General features: G+C 33.4%; 1 long non-coding RNA gene across 2 annotated transcripts in view; it reads left to right on the top strand.

Annotated features, from left to right (window-relative positions):
* Nucleotides 1-14,306, top strand: part of LOC133849311 (uncharacterized) — a 54,109-nt gene that overhangs the window by 32,283 nt on the left and 7,520 nt on the right. The window contains exon 3 of one of the 2 annotated variants that reach the window (XR_009895355.1): nucleotides 870-974. This is a non-coding gene — a long non-coding RNA (uncharacterized LOC133849311). Of the gene's footprint in view, nucleotides 1-869; nucleotides 979-14,306 lie in introns of both variants that reach the window. The other variant, XR_009895354.1, reaches the window with a different exon arrangement.

Here is a 14,306-nt window from a genome sequence, read left to right as displayed (position 1 = left end):
ATTTGTTTTATGATTTTTAGGTTAGGCTTAGTTCAGTTTTAAGATTCTTAAGTCAACAACAATTTCAGCATAGACAATTGAATTTTTGGAGAACTTTGCGAAGGCAAAGAATTAATTAGATTGTTCGATAAACAAGTTTAATTGCAGATACTCGTTTACTAAATTGTAATTATCCATTAACACAAAAAAAAAAAAAAAACCGCTTTTGATTGTACCTGTTCGAATTGATTTTTGACGTTCTTTCGCATATTTTTGAAGTCACACACAATACGATTGAACAATTAAGGAGAAGAAAAAATAAAATAAAACAAGAACAAACAAAAGTTAAGAGCAAGACCTTGAATAATTGAATATTTTTCGAATGAATCATGCGCAATTAGTTTGGCATTACGCAACACTAAGGATAAGTGTTGTAAAAGCAAAAGCAAACAAATGGTAAAATGTATCTTTTCGAATTTGCAATAAATTGCATTGCAAGATTGTGAAATGATTAAGTTAATTAATTGTAAGATCAATAATACCGCTGCTTAAAAGCCAAATAAGACTAGGCAAACAATTAACTCGCGTTCTGAGTGATGACGATGGTGATGAGTGTGTTTCGAGTACTCGTCTCCAGCCTCAATCCCCAATTATCGGGTGGCTACTTGTGCGACCTTCTCGGGGAATCAACACAGAGCCCAAAGCCACACGCCACAACAGTAGCAACAACAGCAACAGCAAATTGACGTAGCTCTTTCTAAGCACACAATTCAGAAAACGGCAAATATTATTATTATGTATTATTATTATATGTTATTGTTGCCTTTTTTTCTGCTTTTATTTACATATTTCGTATTTATTTGCGCAACAATTGGATTCGTCGTCTACAGTTTTCCCTAAGTTCGGCCAAACAATGGCGGGAAAATTAGCACAGCTGCTTCAAAAAGCGAGCGCGCACGCTCTTTGCGAGTATTTAAATGTGTATTAAACGAACGGTAAGTACATGAAAAGTATAAATACAAATATTTTTGCAACAAATTAAACATAAGTCGTGGGAGGCCACACGAGTCGCCCTCCTCCCCCTCGTTGCCACGCCCTTTGCCCACTTTCATGCTGAAACACTCTCTCAATTCAATTATTTGCCCGCTATGTGAAAACTGTTTTTCTGTTCTTTATTCTCATACCCAGCATCTGCATACATTTCAGATGGGTATATCGATGTCAGAGTAGTAAGAATATTCTCTTCTGAATATTGTAGAATATTTACAATTTGTTTGATTTGCATTTAAATGACAACTATTAGGCATATTTATATCCATTTTAAGGGGATTACATTACGAAACTTTATTCTCAGTCGCATTTATTACACGTTTTATTATGCATTCTTCGAATATTTTAATCATTATTCATACATACATAGATCTCTTATACTTGATATTCTTAAATTATTTACAGTAATTTAATCATTATTTGCACATACTAAAAAGTGAGTCTTTTATGCTAGAAATTCTGGCTTATTTTTAAATATCAAGTAACGTTTCTTTTGTATATATAAATTCTTAAACATGATTATTTATATATATTAATTAGCGAGTCTTTAATACTAGATTTTCTTAAATTTTAACAGTATTTTAATGATTATTTATAAATATCGTTAAGTTAAGTGTAGTGAAAATATACGTTTATAAAATTATTTTATTAACTAAAAAAAAAACAATTAAAAAGAAAGTGGACTTTTAGGTAACAAGTCGTATAAATTTTATTTCTGATAAATACCAATTATCTGAGCTATTCCAAATGCTATTATTATTATTTACTTTTTATTAATTAATAATTTATTAATGGTAAAATAGAATATAGTATTTTGAGAAAACTTTCCATATCATTTTATGAGTTGATAAATGCTTTTATTATTATTTACTTTTTATTAATTAATAATTTATTAATAGTAAAATAGAATATAGTATTTGAGAAAACTTTCCATATCATTTTATGAGTTGATAAATTTTTTATATTTAATAATAAATACTGTGAAATAAAATGTAATTTATAAGCTATAACAACTTGTTATGTCTGAAAGGTTAAAACTTCAAATGAACAATGTTAAAGCTATAACTTAAACTTATTTGTTTACCTTTCAATAATGAGCTTAATAATACTTAATAAATTTCTTAATTTACTGCAAATCTTTCAAGCTAGGTATTTAATGATTTTTTTCGAGTATCGAACTCAATTAGCTATCTTCAAACCACTTTTCTCTATTGAAACTGTTTCAATTATGAACTAATTGAAAGTGCAAAGCTGAGAGTTGCTCTTTCCAAAGACAATATTGAACTGTATTGCCCAGACGATGTTTGCTTTGAACAAGGTTATCGGAAACGATGATGCTCTACAATAACATGGCTAAACATCCTCACAATTAAAATGCAGCTAATGAAATGGAAAATATTGGCTTAACAGGGTATCTAATTGAACAGCTATCATTATAATAATGCACACACTTGTTGTTTGTGTTTTTTAACATTACATTATATTATTATTATTATTATCGTTTTTTTTTGCGAGTTTGTTGTTTGTTGTTGCTGTTTTTTTATTGCTCGAAAAGTTTCCACTTAATGTAAATTGCAATTAACAGCATTTTGCAATAGGAAATGTTCGAGAGGTTGCAGCTGTGCTGTGAAAAGCGCGTCTGTCTAATTGATAAATTCTATATTTGATTGCGAGTGCCAATTGTGCGACTATTGAATGCCAATCACAAACAAGCGAGAGAGGGAACGGAACGGAGTGGATCGGAGCCGAGGCTCAGGTAAAATTTCGCCAGACTTCAGAGAGATTGAGAGCCAGACTTTGCATAGCCTTCCTAAACAGATCGAGATCGAGATCGTCGTTGTCGTCGTCATCGTTGCTGGATTTGCCCCTCAATTTATTATTTTTTATTTATCTATTAATTTTGGCCAATGTTTGCATGTTTCAATTAATATCACTTTGTATTCCGTGCTCTATTAGAGGGCATTAGCGTTGGCACGCTAAGTGCTCGATATGCCAACTCCCGGAAAAAAGCCGCAAACACACACACACACACACACACACACACACACACACACACACACACACACAAAACCACAATCCTCCATCTATCTACATGTATTGAGTTCCATTCAAGATCTGCCCCAACCAAATGCCATTAGCGATGTGAAGCGGAATTGTTTAATTATCGTTAATCAATGAATCGACAACGAACAGCAACACAAACAAACAAAACAAACAAAAAAAACACTCGCATCTGGCATCTTTTTGGATTATGTGTGTTTGTGCCAATTGCGAAAGACTTTTGTAAAAAAAAAAACAACAAAATTTGGACATGATCGTTGCACGACAAGTCACTTTTGTGGTTTTGCGATCGGTGTCTGCGGTTTCTTCGCCCCATTGAGCCTCCTGGCACTGATCACCGACTGGGCGGGAGGCTTGTCTAATGAAACAAGTTTCAATAGATCACACATTGATCGCATCTTATCGGATATCGCATATCGCATTTATAGATATCAAAGAAGCACAGCCTACAACTATGTGTTAGTTGGTGTAAGCGATGTCAATTCATCAAAATGCCAGACAACAGTCTAAATAAATAAATACGAAGAAAAAGAGACAACAACAACAACAAAAATTCCCCCTACCAACGATATAAAATTCGACGCACAAGTTGCTAGTTTTATGGCGTGGTTTATTTGACGATCGTTTTTCGAGAGATCGCTTTGATCTCTATAAACATATATATTCTAAATTATGATCTACCGAATATGCGGGCTTTGTTATCGCCATCGAATCTGCTGTTGAAGAGTGAGATGGGAATACATACTGTATGTTGATCGATCTGTCTCGTTTGCTCTAGACCAAGCATTGAAGGCCGTTCAAAATAATAATAACAAAAAACAATGCGAAAGTTATAGCTCACCTGCGTCACATCGACACAACTCTGTTTCACGTGCGAATGTGTATTACGAATAACATAACATAGCTCTAGTTGTTGAACCTTCACTGAATTTGCTGACAATTGTTAGATAATCAATATGAAGTATACGACCCGGTGTGCGCGTTTCAACAAGAGTTCTACATTCAGCATAAATGATGTAATTATATACAATAATATGTGATTTATTGTATCATTATAATAAAACAGTTCAATGAAAATTCTATTTATCATACAAGTATTAAACTTATAACTTGCAGTAAGGTCTAAATATTTAAATCAATTTAAAGGTCTGCGGATTGTAGTTATCAATATCTTGCGAATTATTTATATAAGGTTGACATGCAACGCTTAGATAATTGTACTCTATAAAGACTTTTCCTTTATGTTTATCAAATTATTATAAATATTAGTGTCACTAGTTAAGCATTTAAATAATAATAAATTAGTCAAGCTTTGTTACTTTCAAATTTATGAAGAGCCATATTTCTAGTTTTCTAAATAAAGATTTTCTATACAATTATAATTTATAAAAAGTTTAGCTTTGTATTATTTTTGTTTTTTTTTTTTTTGAATATTTTATTAAGTTTTTAATCATAGTTTGAAAAACTAGATCGTTTTATTTTGTATTGTTTTAAGTAAGTAATACTAAATGAAGCAATCTTTATTTCTTTCAACTTTATTTTGTTTCAGTAAGTTTATAAGTTATAAATACATATATTTTTTATTATTTTTTTTTACGAATATTTAGTTTATAATATTTTTAAATACATATAATTTAGAAGCGTGATCATTTATTTGGAATCATTTTCATCAATATTTTCCCAAATGGAGATTTTTTTTTTTAAATTAATAACAAAATAAGCCAGACTTAACTAATTTTAGCTTTATTAAAATCAATATTTTGTTTTCCTGAATAATGATTTATTTTATAATTTGTATAAATAGATACTTTTATTTTGTATAACTTTTTTTTCTAAATAAATATAGAACATAGTAGAATTGTAATTATAATTTGGAAAATTTGATTGTTTTTCATCATTTATTATGTCTTAATACAGATTTCATTAAGTGATCTTAATTTATAAAAGAGATAGCTTTGGATTATATCAATTACCTTGGCTTTCGTTGTAAAATCAATTTGAAAATCGATAATACATATTTGTTATCGATTGCATTTTATGAAATTGTACATATTGAGAGATTTGATTTGTGGTATGCAAAGAAAGCATTTCTTTGATTGGCAGTTTCGAAAAAATGACTTCCGCTTGTGCAAATTGTGCAAAATCAATTACTGAAAGTACAAAATTGTTTGTTTAATCGATCGTTGAAGTTTATCGTTATCGCAATGGGCGTTTCACTGCTCTGCGACTTGTGTGTGGATGAGCATATAAATGTAAATACTTTATAACGGTTGCCGCACCCAAAAAACAATTCCGAGCACAAAACAACAACACAACAAAACAAAAACCCCATAGAAATCGTTTTGTTAACCTTGTTATTATTATTGTAATTATTGCAGTAGGGCTTTAGCTTCTGCTTTTGCTTTTGCTTCTTCGAATTCGAATTCGACATCGACTTCTGCTTCCTCTTCTTTTGCTTGAGCTTCTTGATTATACAGTTATACATTTTGCTGTTCCGATTGTGCATTGTTTGCTCGCTTTTATTGTCCGATTGCCATTCGATCATTTAACGATTCGATATCATCGATCTGTTGTGTTGTGTTTGCGTTTTTCATTTTGTTTGTTTATTTAATGTTGATGCTCATATTTATGTGTTTCATTGTGTTGTTTATGCGCATGCAAAGTGTTCTGTACATTTTCCTTGAGATTTTGCATAAAACTATAAAACAAAAATATTTTAATCATAAAATCAAAATAGCATAATCATAATAATCATACAAGTATAAATACAAAACAAAATGACAGCAATAGCAACAACCGTTGGTTTCTGTTTGTGCCACGCCCCAAACGGCACCGCCCCCGCCGCCGCACTTTGCTCGTGGCAGCCTTTTGCTCACTTGAAAGCAAATAAAAGTTCAATGTTTGAATAAATTACACTCACAGACAGCTAGAGAGAGATAGTGAGATAGAGAGATAGAGAGAGCATAATAATAACAATATGGGTGGAGGTAGAGCCTCAGTTAGAGGTGCCCACAATAGCAACAACACTGAGAACAGCAGCAACGGCAGCAACAAATGACAGCAACATGAACAAAATGACCATTTTCAATAACACTCACGTAGCATCCGAGTCAATAAATTACAACAAAAGCAAAGCCAAGTTAACTCGCGTCTGCCCAGCACGTACAACAACAACAATAACAGCAACAACAACAACAACATTAGCGACGACAATCGTATTATTAACGGGAGCAACAATGAAACAATGTCTGCCCAAAAATAAACAACTTGCACAAGGCAATTACTGAACCAGAGGACAGCTGAGGGCCAATCTCTGACCCAGTCCCAAGTCCCCAGTCCCCAAACAGAATCCCTGACCCAGAGACCACTTCAATTCAATTCAATTCAGTTCAGTTCAGTTTTTATTTCGCTGCATTCGAAATGTGTGTGAAGGCCAAGGACAACACACACCGTCCACGGGCAAGTCCAAAAGCCAGTTGCAGTTGGACAAGTTAACAGGTTAACAATCTTGACAGCTGCCGCTTGCAACGCCAGCCGCAGCCGCAGCCGCAACCGCAAGCTGCCAGCTCCAATTTCCTGGAAAACTTGGAACTTCAAGATGCTATTTATAGGAATACATAATTCGAAGAATTTCAATTTTAAGAGAAAACTTAACGATGCGATACAGTTAAGAAGTTTTAAACACATCTTGAAGAATATACAAAATTAATATTCGAAAATCAATCGAATATTTCTATTTTAAAATTTGTGTCTTATGCTAGTAAAACAACAGAAGAAACAATTAAGAAAGCAAACAGTTGATTGTGCTCGACTACGAGATACTCGCTATTCATTGTTATACCCGCTATCCATAGGGTAGAAGGGTATTATAACTTTGTGCCGGCAGGAAATGTATATAACAGGTAGAACGACCCTATAAAATATATATATTCTTGATCAGCGTCAACAGCCGAGACGATCTAGCCATGTCCGTCTGTGTGTCTGTCCGTCTGTCCGTATGAAACACTGGATCTCAGAGACTATAAGAGATAGAGCTCTAATTTTTTTCGACAGCATTTGTTGTTTGCATGCAGATCAAGTTTGTTCCGCAAATCAAAAAAGTCGAATAACAAGCGTAAATTTTGGTATATACAATGATTTCTATAGTAGTTATGATCCCTGAAAATTTGTTTGCGATCAGGTTGCAATTGTCGAAGTTATTAAAGAAATACTTTTGTATGGGCAAAAACGTTTACTTACTTTAGTTGCTTTGGCCGACAATCTGGTATATTGTGTCGTCTATGGTATATTTTGAACGCAGAACTATATCGATATACCAAATATACCACTCGACTGTAGCTTTCTTACTTGTTAATATAAGCAAACAGTGCGGTATTATTCTTTAACTATGCCAAATATATATACCACAAAATACTAAAATATACCAGCAGCTATATTTGGTATATTGATATAGTACTGCGTTAAAAATATACCATAGAGTGAAAAATATACCAGATTTTCAGCTCACGTAACTGACACCCTTAGTATGGAGACGTTTCTTGCCATTGTCTCGACTGTTGCCGCTTATCAAGAATATGCTTTATAGGATCCTTTTGCCTGTTATATACATTCCCTGCACACACAAAGTTATAAAGCTCTTCTCCCCTAAAACAGTAAAATTTTACTATTATCTTAAATTATTATAAGTATTTGTAAGTTAGAACCTAATTCTAGTGTGCAAAGTGCTGATTAAATCATTATTATTCGCAAGTTAGAATTAAGTTTTAGAGTACAAAGTGTAGCCAAAACAGAGCTAAAGGCCTTCAGAGAGATTATCTTAAAAACTTTAGCATTTGATGTGCACGAAAATCTTGAGTTTCGAAAATTTTAAACACCAGCTGCTAGTCATTGAATTTAAAGTTCTTCAATTGCATAATTTCATTTAATTCTTCTGTCGCATAGTTTTGTAAGTGTTTACTACTATATCATTTATAGTATATATTTTAGAAAATGAATATTTTATGCAAATCGAAATATTATAGGAATCATTAATGCACTTCTCACAAACAATGTAAGCAATGTCAAGATACAAATTCCTCGACAACTATTACATAAACAAAAACAAATGCAAAATGACCTACAGACCTACTACGATAGCTAGAAGCGAAAGACTTCTATATAATCGACCCACCTGATTATCCCGATCAATGCGAATGGCATGCATAATCTTGTTGGAAATACCCAATCAAATCGTGGCATATTCGTGACTAAGTCGGAGCGTGTAAAGGGTATTATACCTCGATAAAGTGATTAAAAAGCGCTCAATAAAATAATTAAATGTGAGATAAATAAAGCGATATGCTTAATTAAGGTAAATGAAATGTGCTTTATTTGTACAAGCATGTTAAATACAGAAATATTTTTCAATAATAACAATTTTCGAAGCGGGTCTAAATTTAGCACGAAATATCAGTATATCAGCTTACACATATGGTATGTTAATGCTATCCAGGGAGATGACGATTGGAATTGATGCTCGATCGAATGCTAATGATGGCATAGCCAATATTCATTAACAAATTCATGCTAGATTTAACAAATCAACGGACTTAATTACATGTCTAGCCCCAGCGAATGATAATTATTGATTAAGCACAGCACACACACACACAAAACACAATGCTACCGACACACATAAATAATAAATAATAGTTTCTCGTATAACAATTGATCTGATCGATGAATGCAAATGCAAAATGAGAGAATACAAGGGATTCTCTTTCACGTGCAAGGGTCATCGTGGTACCAAGTTACGACACTCCGATTTAACCACATACCTGATACACATCGTTCTCGAAGCTATCAATCATCAATCACCCAGCGCAGGGGATAATAATCGAAGCATGCATTTTATTTGCACTGTGCAAGTCGTTTAGAAAGTAACTGACGGAACTGCACTTTACAATACCCTAGACAAACTTTATAGAGAGAATGTGAATACTATCGATAGTTTACTTAAGTACTTTCTAATAATCTGATTAAAAGAAATCATTACTTCGATAGTAATTAATTTAAACTATCAATACTATTGATAGTTTATTAATATTTCAAGCACTTTGATAGATAATCTTGATTGAAAAAGAAACACTATTCGATAGTAATTAATTTACATTATCAATACTATCGATAAGTCTATTAATACTGTGAAAAAGACATGACGAAACGAAAGTACTTGTTCAGATAATATTAATTGGCAGTCTATAAATAGCACAATAATTCGTTGTCAAAAATGAACTGTAATAGAGAAGTACGACGTATAGATAATTTTGATTAATTCGATTCAATTAAAATATTGTCCGTCATTGATATTGAAAAAGGTATCTTCAAGGGTTTCTCGTTGAGGCTAGAACCAAGTGATTCAATTGGGTAAACCCCAATTAAGTGCATGGGTATCATTATTTTTTGCTATCTCTAATTAATCGAATGAGTATGAGTATATTAAATAATGGAAAATATCAAATGTGTAAACATTTGCCAACTAATTAGTTGGCTTCTGCTTATTGTGGCAGTAGAAACAGCAACCACACAAAAACAACATGAACAACAACAACAACACCAACAACGAGAAAAGGCAGCCACAATCGAATTAAGTCAAGTATTTTCCCAAAGTCAATTTCAGGCAATCCAAATTCCAATTACGTGCTTGAACTATTTGCGAATTACAAGTGCACAGCGTGATAGAATTGCATTGGATGTCGACATAATAATGCCATTTGAATAAATTGAACTGGCAATCGATTGGTTTTACTATCGATAACTTTTAATATACGGAAGTTACAGAATTTTTTTTATAGTTTACTATCGTATTGCAAGTTGTATCGATCATTTTAAATAAAACTGTTAAGTCTTTTGAATTTCCTACTGCAATAACAGAAAGTAGCTCGTCGATTATACGAAAAACTATCGATCAGCAATGATAACAACTGGATATTGTTTTTTTCGTTTTTAATTTATCGATAGTTTACTATCGAACTGCCGGCTCTATTGACAATTTAAAACAAATGCTAAAATAATAGGAAATCTTTTGAATTTTCTGCTGTAATAGATGAGATCACCGCATCGATTACATGAAAATACTATCGATCAGCTTTGATAACAGCTGGTTATTGTATTTTTTCATGTTTCATTGGAATCTACGTCTCTGATATTTATCCCATAGATTCTGTGAATATGTTTTTGTTTTGTTTGTATTTTTTGTGTTTGTTATTTAATGACAAGGCACGCCGAGCGACGACGGTGACTTTGTCTATAGTACACACAACATCTTAATCTAACCAACAATCTATTCCAATGAAAGATACTTATGTGATTTATGAAGCAAGGGAAGCCAAACGTGATCTCGTTCTAGTAGCTATAACTATAGATAGTTGATGCTGACATTCATCGAATTGAATTGCAATTATATATTGTCTATATAGTATATATATTTGTTATATTGTATACAATGTATAAAAAACTGCAAGATCTAACCGGATTCATTAGCCAGGTTTGTCGCAGCATGAAGAGCTGACATGCCACACTTGAGTTCTCGTTATTCATTGTTGCTATTGTTGTTGCTGTGGTTGTTGTTATTGTTTGGCTGTTATGTGTTGTGTCCAGGTGGCGAACAAAACCTCTGTATATCACATAGTGAAGGGTGAGCTAAGAATCGTTCGGTATTTGTATAGCCAATGAATTCCAATTGCCAATTAACACTATGGACAACAACTATGCAAGTGATTGCCAACAATGTTAACTGAAGCTGCAACAATCACCCAGATGAGTGAGCAAGAAAGAGAGAGCTAAGTGACCACATGTAATTGGTTCACTCTAGAAGGGAGTTTGCGAATGGAAATGCCATAGAAATGGAAAGCGCTTTGTGTACGAGGTGCGGCTGACTTGTGTGTGGAATGCTTGGAATGGATTGGACAATATTTGTAACAGGTTCAATGCAGAAAATTCTGTTGCACAAAAGCACAAAAGCTCAAGGCCAGCCGGTTCCGTTGTGAACGGAGCGAACTAGCAAAGTTCAGTTCAGAACGAAATGAACGAAACTGAAACGAAACGCTGTTCTAATTGGAATCCACTTACAGATCTGTCGCTGGCATTTCAGCAACGTTTTTTCCTTTTGTTGTTTTTCATGTTTTGTTTCTGAATGAATTATTTGTGATTTGACAATCAGGAACTGCCTGCCTGGGAGTCAAAAAACTATTTCAACCCTGAAATCCGGCAAAGCCATAGAGCCAAAACCAAACTTTTGAAGAGACACAGGCCAATTTATTTTAGCCGGTTCTACACAACATTTGTGCGCAATATTTGTATAGATTTCTTGCGAAATGACGAACGAGCGAATTTTAATTTGCAGACACATCTGCTCCGCTGCCAAACCCGGCCAACAAATCGGTCAGCGGGCAATGGCCAACAAACTCGAGCCTGAAACCAACAAAACCAAAAAAACCAAAAAAAACAAAAGCAAAAAAGACATAAATAAATAAAGCTTCCGCAATGGCAAACGCAATGAAATCTCCGCTTGAATCTCCAAGTGTCTCGATGTCTCTTTGTCTGTCTGTCCGTCTGTCCGTCTGTCTGTCTGTCTGTTGGCCTACCTCTGGCTCTTGCTCTTGCCATACACATAAATATATATAAACATACGTATTGTGTTATCGTTCAGATGCTCGCATGATTAGGCCAGGCTGGTTAATTTCGTCAACAAAAAATATTTGAACTTCAGCGCAGAGTTCGAAGAACTCGACATAAAAACATAAACAATCAGTAAGCAGCCACAGACGCAGCTGAAGCTGAAGCAGCGACTGCGGCGTCGACGTCGACGGCGACGTCGACAGCGACAAGACATAAAACAAGAAAATGGCAAACAAAATGGCGAAAACTACTCGAATTTTTGACTATTTAAACTGCCATTAGAAGCGGTTCACGGGCCGCAGCTATGAGGCTTGGCTCATGTTGGCCAAGTCTGCCGACTGCCAACAGCCAACAACCAACTGCCAACTGTCGACTACCGACTGCACAGTGCCAAGTGAACAGCAACAACAACAACACTCGATCACTGGTATTTTTAGTATGTGGCGTTGATTTACAAGGTGAACCGGTACAGAGCCAATACCAGTTCCAGTTCCAGTACAGCGGCAACGACATCAACAACGCGACTGAGCCAAAGCCCATCGCACAGCAGCAGCAACAACAACAACAACAACGACAACGACAACAACTTCGATGACTTCTTGCAGTAGCATGGTCTTTACTTTGGGTTCCGCACCATTTGACGCGCACATTAATTAATTAACTCTATTTAGTTTTTTTTGTTTTTCGAATGCGTCAGCTAATCATTGATCAATATTATGTTGTTTATCATTTCGATTACTTATCAAATCGAAAGAAGTTTCAACTCAACTATCTGTGTTTCGTTTTTTCTTTTTGGTTAATATACTCTCACAAGTTCATCATTAAAGCGGGCATACAAGTTCATTTAGCTGCTCTGCTCGTTTTCCTTTCACATACGTGCTGCGTAATGTGTATTTATAGTTAATCTTAACTCCTTAAATATGCATCTACGGTGGCATCATTAAGCTTCACATTTCGTGAAACCAGTTTCACATTAGAGGAACTATTTATAATTTGTGATCTTTTTTTTTTACTTTTTTTTTTATTATAGTGGAACTGGAACATGAACCAGTTTCGAATTTCCAGACCGCGCCACTAGCCTACATAGCATATATACATATATATCAGATTTCCTTATCGTGCATTTCTAAATGTCATAATCAAGCTTCGAATGCGCATTCTATTTTCATTTTTTACGGGATATATTTCTTTATGTTTTGCATAAGATAGAACTATTTAAATGTGTGTTTCTAGTTTTTACAGTTGCAGAGATATAGAACTCTATAATGGGAGTCTTTGTTAATTTTATAAAATAATCGAAACATGCTCTAAACGCATTTCAAATTGATTTCCACTAAAGTGTTTGAAAGTGTATCACAACTTCGTTGTTTTCAATTTTGATTTTATCTCTTTTGTGTTGTGTTTGTTTGTTTGTCTCTTTTGACTAATGACGTCGGTTTGTTGTTGCACAGGTTGTGTGCGTGTGTGTGTGTGTGTGATGCAAACTCGTGACCGCAAAAATGATAATAAATACTTGCGTTAAATAAATAACATCAAAAGAAAAATGCAACTCGACGCAAATGTTTATCAAAAAATGTAATTGAACCAAAAGTTTCCTATATTGTCGCACGATCATCGATAAAGCAGATGAAACTGAGCACAATCAAACTTGAAAATGCCATAATAGATATGATAAAGAATTGCCTCGAGACGACAATAGTTAGGGAGCAAGATACTTGAACTGATATCAATAAGGAAGCATTGAGAGAAAGAGAAGAAAACTTTTGAGAAATGTTTAGAGGAATAGAGATTTTGATAGTTTCATTTTGCAGATGTTAAGAGTAAGGATTGATGAGGAGACGAGAAATTATGAAGCTGAATAGAAAATATAAACTTGGAGATGTTTTAGCATCTAGGTAAAATTAAAATAGTGAGAAGCAGACTTTAAAAAATTTCTAGATAAACAGAGATTAATAATACTTGAATTTAAAAAATATTAATATTCATTGGCAATGAAAAGGAGACATTCAGAAATATACTTTAGTTTTGAAGATATTAAGAAAATGGATGGATAATAAGAAAGAAACAATAAAAAAATGTTGTTTTTTTTAAATGTAGTTTTAAAGATCTTCAAAATTTTAAGAAAAGGGAATGATGATAAGACAGGAGACAACAAATTCTGAAGATTAATAAACTTGAAATTTGGAGATGTTGTAGATGATAACACGAAACAGAGAGATTAACAAACTTTAAAAGGAAAAATTGACAATGAAAAGGGGAAATTAAAAAACTTTAATTTTGGAGAAAATAGATTGATAATATACAGTAAACATTGAAAAACTATTTAGTGAATAGACTTTAATACGCATTAATTTTAAAGATCTTCAAGATTTTAATATGAAGGACTGATAATGAGAAGAATACATGAATAGAGATTAATAAACTTAAAGATGTCAAAAGAAAGGATAAATATTGAGAGGGAAACATCAAAACAAAGTAGATTTTTATATGCTTTAATTCTTAAGATATTTCTACTATAAAAAGTGTTCAAAAAATTCACAGACAAGAAGGTAAACAAA

The sequence above is a fragment of the Drosophila sulfurigaster genome, chromosome X, assembly GCF_023558435.1.
Source record: "Drosophila sulfurigaster albostrigata strain 15112-1811.04 chromosome X, ASM2355843v2, whole genome shotgun sequence".
In the NCBI taxonomy this organism is placed as follows: domain Eukaryota; kingdom Metazoa; phylum Arthropoda; class Insecta; order Diptera; family Drosophilidae; genus Drosophila; species Drosophila sulfurigaster.
Note: the sequence above shows the minus strand (reverse complement) of the source record. Positions and strands in the feature narration are given on the sequence as shown.